Source organism: Cololabis saira, unplaced genomic scaffold, assembly GCF_033807715.1.
Source record: "Cololabis saira isolate AMF1-May2022 unplaced genomic scaffold, fColSai1.1 scf468, whole genome shotgun sequence".
Taxonomy (NCBI): Eukaryota; Metazoa; Chordata; class Actinopteri; order Beloniformes; family Belonidae; genus Cololabis; species Cololabis saira.
The window spans coordinates 1-6,873 of record NW_026906632.1 but is presented as its reverse complement, the minus strand read 5'-3'; the positions used below and the strand labels follow the sequence as shown (position 1 = coordinate 6,873).

The 6,873-nt window shown below is 48.0% G+C and overlaps 9 non-coding genes across 9 annotated transcripts; all 9 read left to right on the top strand.

Annotated features, from left to right (window-relative positions):
- Positions 1–608: 608 nt before the first annotated feature.
- On the top strand, positions 609–680 carry trnaw-cca (transfer RNA tryptophan (anticodon CCA)). Its single transcript has one exon. It is a non-coding gene; the product is annotated as a tRNA-Trp (tRNA).
- Positions 681–881: 201 nt separating this feature from the next.
- Positions 882–963, top strand: trnas-uga (transfer RNA serine (anticodon UGA)). The gene has a single exon. It is a non-coding gene; the product is annotated as a tRNA-Ser (tRNA).
- A 289-nt stretch (positions 964–1,252) lies between these two features.
- trnae-uuc (transfer RNA glutamic acid (anticodon UUC)) lies at positions 1,253–1,324 on the top strand. Its single transcript has one exon. It is a non-coding gene; the product is annotated as a tRNA-Glu (tRNA).
- Positions 1,325–2,835: 1,511 nt separating this feature from the next.
- On the top strand, positions 2,836–2,907 carry trnaw-cca (transfer RNA tryptophan (anticodon CCA)). Its single transcript has one exon. It is a non-coding gene; the product is annotated as a tRNA-Trp (tRNA).
- A 201-nt stretch (positions 2,908–3,108) lies between these two features.
- trnas-uga (transfer RNA serine (anticodon UGA)) lies at positions 3,109–3,190 on the top strand. Its single transcript has one exon. It is a non-coding gene; the product is annotated as a tRNA-Ser (tRNA).
- A 289-nt stretch (positions 3,191–3,479) lies between these two features.
- trnae-uuc (transfer RNA glutamic acid (anticodon UUC)) lies at positions 3,480–3,551 on the top strand. Its single transcript has one exon. It is a non-coding gene; the product is annotated as a tRNA-Glu (tRNA).
- Positions 3,552–5,061: 1,510 nt separating this feature from the next.
- On the top strand, positions 5,062–5,133 carry trnaw-cca (transfer RNA tryptophan (anticodon CCA)). The gene has a single exon. It is a non-coding gene; the product is annotated as a tRNA-Trp (tRNA).
- A 201-nt stretch (positions 5,134–5,334) lies between these two features.
- On the top strand, positions 5,335–5,416 carry trnas-uga (transfer RNA serine (anticodon UGA)). The gene has a single exon. It is a non-coding gene; the product is annotated as a tRNA-Ser (tRNA).
- A 1,320-nt stretch (positions 5,417–6,736) lies between these two features.
- On the top strand, positions 6,737–6,808 carry trnaw-cca (transfer RNA tryptophan (anticodon CCA)). The gene has a single exon. It is a non-coding gene; the product is annotated as a tRNA-Trp (tRNA).
- The last annotated feature ends 65 nt before the right edge of the window (positions 6,809–6,873 follow it).

Sequence of the window (6,873 nt, the reverse complement as noted above, 5' to 3'; positions counted from 1 at the left end):
GATGTCACATGTGTCCCTGATGGTCTAATGGCTAGGATTTGGTGCTTTCACCACCACGGTCCGGGTTCAATTCCGATTGAATTAGGAACTTTGTGCGCAGAGGTTCAGCTCTCCAGAGTTCTTCCCAGGTGAGTTTGCGAGGTTCTGCATGCTCCCACCTTGCCCACGCCCCTTGCTTGGACATGCCGGCCATCTTTCTGCAGCGTTCCTCCTCCATCTCAGCACGTATCTCCCCTTGGACCAGTTGGCGCTTCTCCTTTCTACGAGCGTGGTCGTAGCGTGGCTTGGGAAAGCTGCCAAGGCCTGCCCTCCCCATTGCCATGGTTCCAACCAAGGTTTTATGTATTTAGATAAGTCAGTCACACCTTGTTCAAACACTGGATGTAATTAAAAATAAATAAATGAACAAAGCTGCAAGTGTAGAACATCTCATATATTTGACATCTATTTTTCTCTGCATCATAGTAACCTACGAACCCCTTGATGGACTGTCTCAGGGACTTTAAAACATGGATGAAGCTTCATGAAAACAAGACGGAAGTTATTTGGTTTGGAAGGTATGCCCGCTATGATCAGATTGGTGTACAACCTCAAAGGATATCAGAAAAGGCTCTGTGGCGCAATGGTAGCGCGTCTGACTCCAGATCAGAAGGTTATGTGTTCAACTCACATCAGGGTCATAATGAACTTTCAATATTGTTTTATCCATCCTCACGAGTTCACCAACCAGACAAACTTTAGCTGCAACAGAAAACTTTGATATGTACCTGGAATTATGCAAGTCTGCACAATCACCTGCCTTGAAGACAGGAGGAACAATCTTTAAATAAAAGGAATTGCATTTGTTTATCTGATTCTGCAGATTCACACACTTTAGAGTGGTTGTTGTGGCCGAGTGGTTAAGGCGATGGACTTGAAATCCATTGGGGATTCCCCGCGCAGGTTCAAATCCTGCCAACAACGCTTAATGGGGAAGAAAAGGCTTGTTAAATCTACGATGTCTTAACCTCAGACAAGACTGTGATTTAAAACTCATCCATCAGGGGCACTCATTTACAAAGAGTGCAATGCACAAGAACTGTCCGTACACTGCTTTCTACGCTCACGGTCTTATGTTCAGAAAGTAACTTGAATGTGAGAACTTGTGGTGGCTTCATGCACCGATCAATTCTGGCGTATGCACATTTGTAAAGTTTTTTCTGTTGGCGACACTCACTGGCGATGCAGTGAAGTTGTCATGATGTCACATGTGTCCCTGATGGTCTAATGGCTAGGATTTGGTGCTTTCACCACCACGGTCCGGGTTCAATTCCCGGTCAGGGAAGAAATGTCTGTATTTCTCCTTCAGTTTTGTTTATTTTTTTGTGCATCTGTCGGATGGTGGCTGCCTCACCTCTTCTTGATTCTGACAATATATATATATATATATATAAGCCATATGTATAGAACTTGAATACACCTTACGGTGATACTTGGACACGTCATCAGTGATTGACCCGGGCTCACAGGGTGTTTCTGGTCTTTAACAATCGTACACCCTCACCCGGGCGACCCAGCCGGGGGTGATCAATCCCCGGCTTGTGTCCAAGTAGCGCACCACAGATCCCCCTTACGGATCCACAGCACGGCGAGGCCTTTTCTGCGGCCTCGAGGATGTTCTTGGTGGCTCTCCTCAACTGCAGTCCTCTAATTCCAAGGAGTTTGAGCACTCTCTGGAGTGAATGTCCTACGAAACCTCTGCACTCAATTTCAACTGGCTCGCAGCGGGCTCTCCAGCCATTGCTCCAGCACTCTGTGGTGAGCTCAGAGTATTTGGCCCTCTTGCGCTCATTGGCCTCACCAATCCAGTCCTCCCAGGGGACAGTCAGTTCCAGCAGGACCACTTGCTTGGTGGACTCCAAAGTTAATACCATACCTGGGCGGAGTGAAGTGGCAGCTATGTTAGCTGGGAACTTGAGTTGCCTTCCCAGATCAACTTGGAGCTGCCAGTAACGAGCGGTAGCGAGGAGTCCTTCTGCGGAGTTTGGCTGGTATTTTGCATTCTGCCCAGCTGTAACAAACGTGATTGACTGCTTCGGGGCGACCTGGGTCTTGCTGTTCTGTATCGCTGTGCAGATGGAATCCGCCAAGGATTTTAGAACTTGGTCGTGGCGCCAGCAATACCGCCTCTTTCCTAACGCCTTTGGGCAGCAGCTCAGAATGTGCTCCATGGTGCCCCTCCTCTGGCACAACTTGCACTCAGGCGTATCTGCCAGGCCCCAGGTGTGCAGGTTGGCCGGGCTTGGGAGGACGTTGTACACTGATTGAATTAGGAACTTTGTGCGCAGAGGTTCAGCTCTCCAGAGTTCTTCCCAGGTGAGTTTGCGAGGTTCTGCATGCTCCCACCTTGCCCACGCCCCTTGCTTGGACATGCCGGCCATCTTTCTGCAGCGTTCCTCCTCCATCTCAGCACGTATCTCCCCTTGGACCAGTTGGCGCTTCTCCTTTCCACGAGCGTGGTCGTAGCGTGGCTTGGGAAAGCTGCCAAGGCCTGCCCTCCCCATTGCCATGGTTCCAACCAAGGTTTTATGTATTTAGATAAGTCAGTCACACCTTGTTCAAACACTGGATGTAATTAAAAATAAATAAATGAACAAAGCTGCAAGTGTAGAACATCTCATATATTTGACATCTATTTTTCTCTGCATCATAGTAACCTACGAACCCCTTGATGGACTGTCTCAGGGACTTTAAAACATGGATGAAGCTTCATGAAAACAAGACGGAAGTTATTTGGTTTGGAAGGTATGCCCGCTATGATCAGATTGGTGTACAACCTCAAAGGATATCAGAAAAGGCTCTGTGGCGCAATGGTAGCGCGTCTGACTCCAGATCAGAAGGTTATGTGTTCAACTCACATCAGGGTCATAATGAACTTTCAATATTGTTTTATCCATCCTCACGAGTTCACCAACCAGACAAACTTTAGCTGCAACAGAAAACTTTGATATGTACCTGGAATTATGCAAGTCTGCACAATCACCTGCCTTGAAGACGGGAGGAACAATCTTTAAATAAAAGGAATTGCATTTGTTTATCTGATTCTGCAGATTCACACACTTTAGAGTGGTTGTTGTGGCCGAGTGGTTAAGGCGATGGACTTGAAATCCATTGGGGATTCCCCGCGCAGGTTCAAATCCTGCCAACAACGCTTAATGGGGAAGAAAAGGCTTGTTAAATCTACGATGTCTTAACCTCAGACAAGACTGTGATTTAAAACTCATCCATCAGGGGCACTCATTTACAAAGAGTGCAATGCACAAGAACTGTCCGTACACTGCTTTCTACGCTCACGGTCTTATGTTCAGAAAGTAACTTGAATGTGAGAACTTGTGGTGGCTTCATGCACCGATCAATTCTGGCGTATGCACATTTGTAAAGTTTTTTCTGTTGGCGACACTCACTGGCGATGCAGTGAAGTTGTCATGATGTCACATGTGTCCCTGATGGTCTAATGGCTAGGATTTGGTGCTTTCACCACCACGGTCCGGGTTCAATTCCCGGTCAGGGAAGAAATGTCTGTATTTCTCCTTCAGTTGTGTTTATTTTTTGTGCATCTGTCGGATGGTGGCTGCCTCACCTCTTCTTGATTCTGACAATATATATATATATATATATAAGCCATATGTATAGAACTTGAATACACCTTACGGTGATACTTGGACACGTCATCAGTGATTGACCCGGGCTCACAGGGTGTTTCTGGTCTTTAACAATCGTACACCCTCACCCGGGCGACCCAGCCGGGGGTGATCAATCCCCGGCTTGTGTCCAAGTAGCGCACCACAGATCCCCCTTACGGATCCACAGCACGGCGAGGCCTTTTCTGCGGCCTCGAGGATGTTCTTGGTGGCTCTCCTCAACTGCAGTCCTCTAATTCAAAGGAGTTTGAGCACTCTCTGGAGTGAATGTCCTGCGAAACCTCTGCCCTCAATTTCAACTGGCTCGCAGCGGGCTCTCCAGCCATTGCTCCAGCACTCTGTGGTGAGCTCAGAGTATTTGGCCCTCTTGCGCTCATTGGCCTCACCAATCCAGTCCTCCCAGGGGACAGTCAGTTCCAGCAGGACCACTTGCTTGGTGGACTCCAAAGTTAATACCATACCTGGGCGGAGTGAAGTGGCAGCTATGTTAGCTGGGAACTTGAGTTGCCTTCCCAGATCAACTTGGAGCTGCCAGTAACGAGCGGTAGCGAGGAGTCCTCCTGCGGAGTTTGGCTGGTATTTTGCATTCTGCCCAGCTGTAACAAACGTGATTGACTGCTTCGGGGCGACCTGGGTCTTGCTGTTCTGTATCGCTGTGCAGATGGAATCCGCCAAGGATTTTAGAACTTGGTCGTGGCGCCAGCAATACCGCCCCTTTCCTAACGCCTTTGGGCAGCAGCTCAGAATGTGCTCCACGGTGCCCCTCCTCTGGCACAACTTGCACTCAGGCGTATCTGCCAGGCTCCAGGTGTGCAGGTTGGCCGGGCTTGGGAGGACGTTGTACACTGATTGAATTAGGAACTTTGTGCGCAGAGGTTCAGCTCTCCAGAGTTCTTCCCAGGTGAGTTTGCGAGGTTCTGCATGCTCCCACCTTGCCCAGGCCCCTTGCTTGGACATGCCGGCCATCTTTCTGCAGCGTTCCTCCTCCATCTCAGCACGTATCTCCCCTTGGACCAGTTGGCGCTTCTCCTTTCCACGAGCGTGGTCGTAGCGTGGCTTGGGAAAGCTGCCAAGGCCTGCCCTCCCCATTGCCATGGTTCCAACCAAGGTTTTATGTATTTAGATAAGTCAGTCACACCTTGTTCAAACACTGGATGTAATTAAAAATAAATAAATGAACAAAGCTGCAAGTGTAGAACATCTCATATATTTGACATCTATTTTTCTCTGCATCATAGTAACCTACGAACCCCTTGATGGACTGTCTCAGGGACTTTAAAACATGGATGAAGCTTCATGAAAACAAGACGGAAGTTATTTGGTTTGGAAGGTATGCCCGCTATGATCAGATTGGTGTACAACCTCAAAGGATATCAGAAAAGGCTCTGTGGCGCAATGGTAGCGCGTCTGACTCCAGATCAGAAGGTTATGTGTTCAACTCACATCAGGGTCATAATGAACTTTCAATATTGTTTTATCCATCCTCACGAGTTCACCAACCAGACAAACTTTAGCTGCAACAGAAAACTTTGATATGTACCTGGAATTATGCAAGTCTGCACAATCACCTGCCTTGAAGACAGGAGGAACAATCTTTAAATAAAAGGAATTGCATTTGTTTATCTGATTCTGCAGATTCACACACTTTAGAGTGGTTGTTGTGGCCGAGTGGTTAAGGCGATGGACTTGAAATCCATTGGGGATTCCCCGCGCAGGTTCAAATCCTGCCAACAACGCTTAATGGGGAAGAAAAGGCTTGTTAAATCTACGATGTCTTAACCTCAGACAAGACTGTGATTTAAAACTCATCCATCAGGGGCACTCATTTACAAAGAGTGCAATGCACAAGAACTGTCCGTACACTGCTTTCTACGCTCACGGTCTTATGTTCAGAAAGTAACTTGAATGTGAGAACTTGTGGTGGCTTCATGCACCGATCAATTCTGGCGTATGCACATTTGTAAAGTTTTTTCTGTTGGCGACACTCACTGGCGATGCAGTGAAGTTGTCATGATGTCACATGTGTCCCTGATGGTCTAATGGCTAGGATTTGGTGCTTTCACCACCACGGTCCAGGTTCAATTCCCGGTCAGGGAAGAAATGTCTGTATTTCTCCTTCAGTTTTGTTTATTTTTTGGGACAGTCAGTTCCAGCAGGACCACTTGCTTGGTGGACTCCAAAGTTAATACCATACCTGGGCGGAGTGAAGTGGCAGCTATGTTAGCTGGGAACTTGAGTTGCCTTCCCAGATCAACTTGGAGCTGCCAGTAACGAGCGGTAGCGAGGAGTCCTCCTGCGGAGTTTGGCTGGTGTTTTGCATTCTTTCCAGCTCTAACAAATGTGATTGACTGCTTCGGGGCAACCTGGGTCTTGCTGTTCTGTATCGCTGTGCAGATGGAATCCGCCAAGGACTTTAGAACTTGGTCGTTGCGCCAGCAATACCGCCCCTTTCCTAACGCCTTTGGGCAGCAGCTCAGAATGTGCTCCATGGTGCCCCTCCTCTGGCACAACTTGCACTCAGGCGTATCTGCCAGGCCCCAGGTGTGCAGGTTGGCCGGGCTTGGGAGGACGTTGTACACTGATTGAATTAGGAACTTTGTGCGCAGAGGTTCAGCTCTCCAGAGTTCTTCCCAGGTGAGTTTGCGAGGTTCTGCATGCTCCCACCTTGTCCACGCCCCTTGCTTGGACATGCCGGCCATCTTTCTGCAGCGTTCCTCCTCCATCTCAGCACGTATCTCCTCTTGGACCAGTTGGCGCTTCTCTTTTCCACGAGCGTGGTCGTAGCGTGGCTTGGGAAAGCTGCCAAGGCCTGCCCTCCCCATTGCCATGGTTCCAACCAAGGTTTTATATATTTAGATAAGTCAGTCACACCTTGTTCAAACACTGGATGTAATTAAAAATAAATAAATGAACAAAGCTCCAAAGCTCTCATATATTTTACATCTATTTTTCTGTACATGGATGAAGCTTCATGAAAACAAGACGGAAGTTATTTGGTTTGGGAGGTGTGCCCGCTATGATCAGATTGGTGTACAACCTCAGAGGATAACAGAAAAGGCTCTGTGGCGCAATGGTAGCCCGTCTGACTCCAGATCAGAAGGTTATGTGTTCAACTCACATCAGGGTCATAATGAACTTTCAATTTTGTTTTATCCATCCTCACGAGTTCATTCCCCGCGCAGGTTCAAATCCT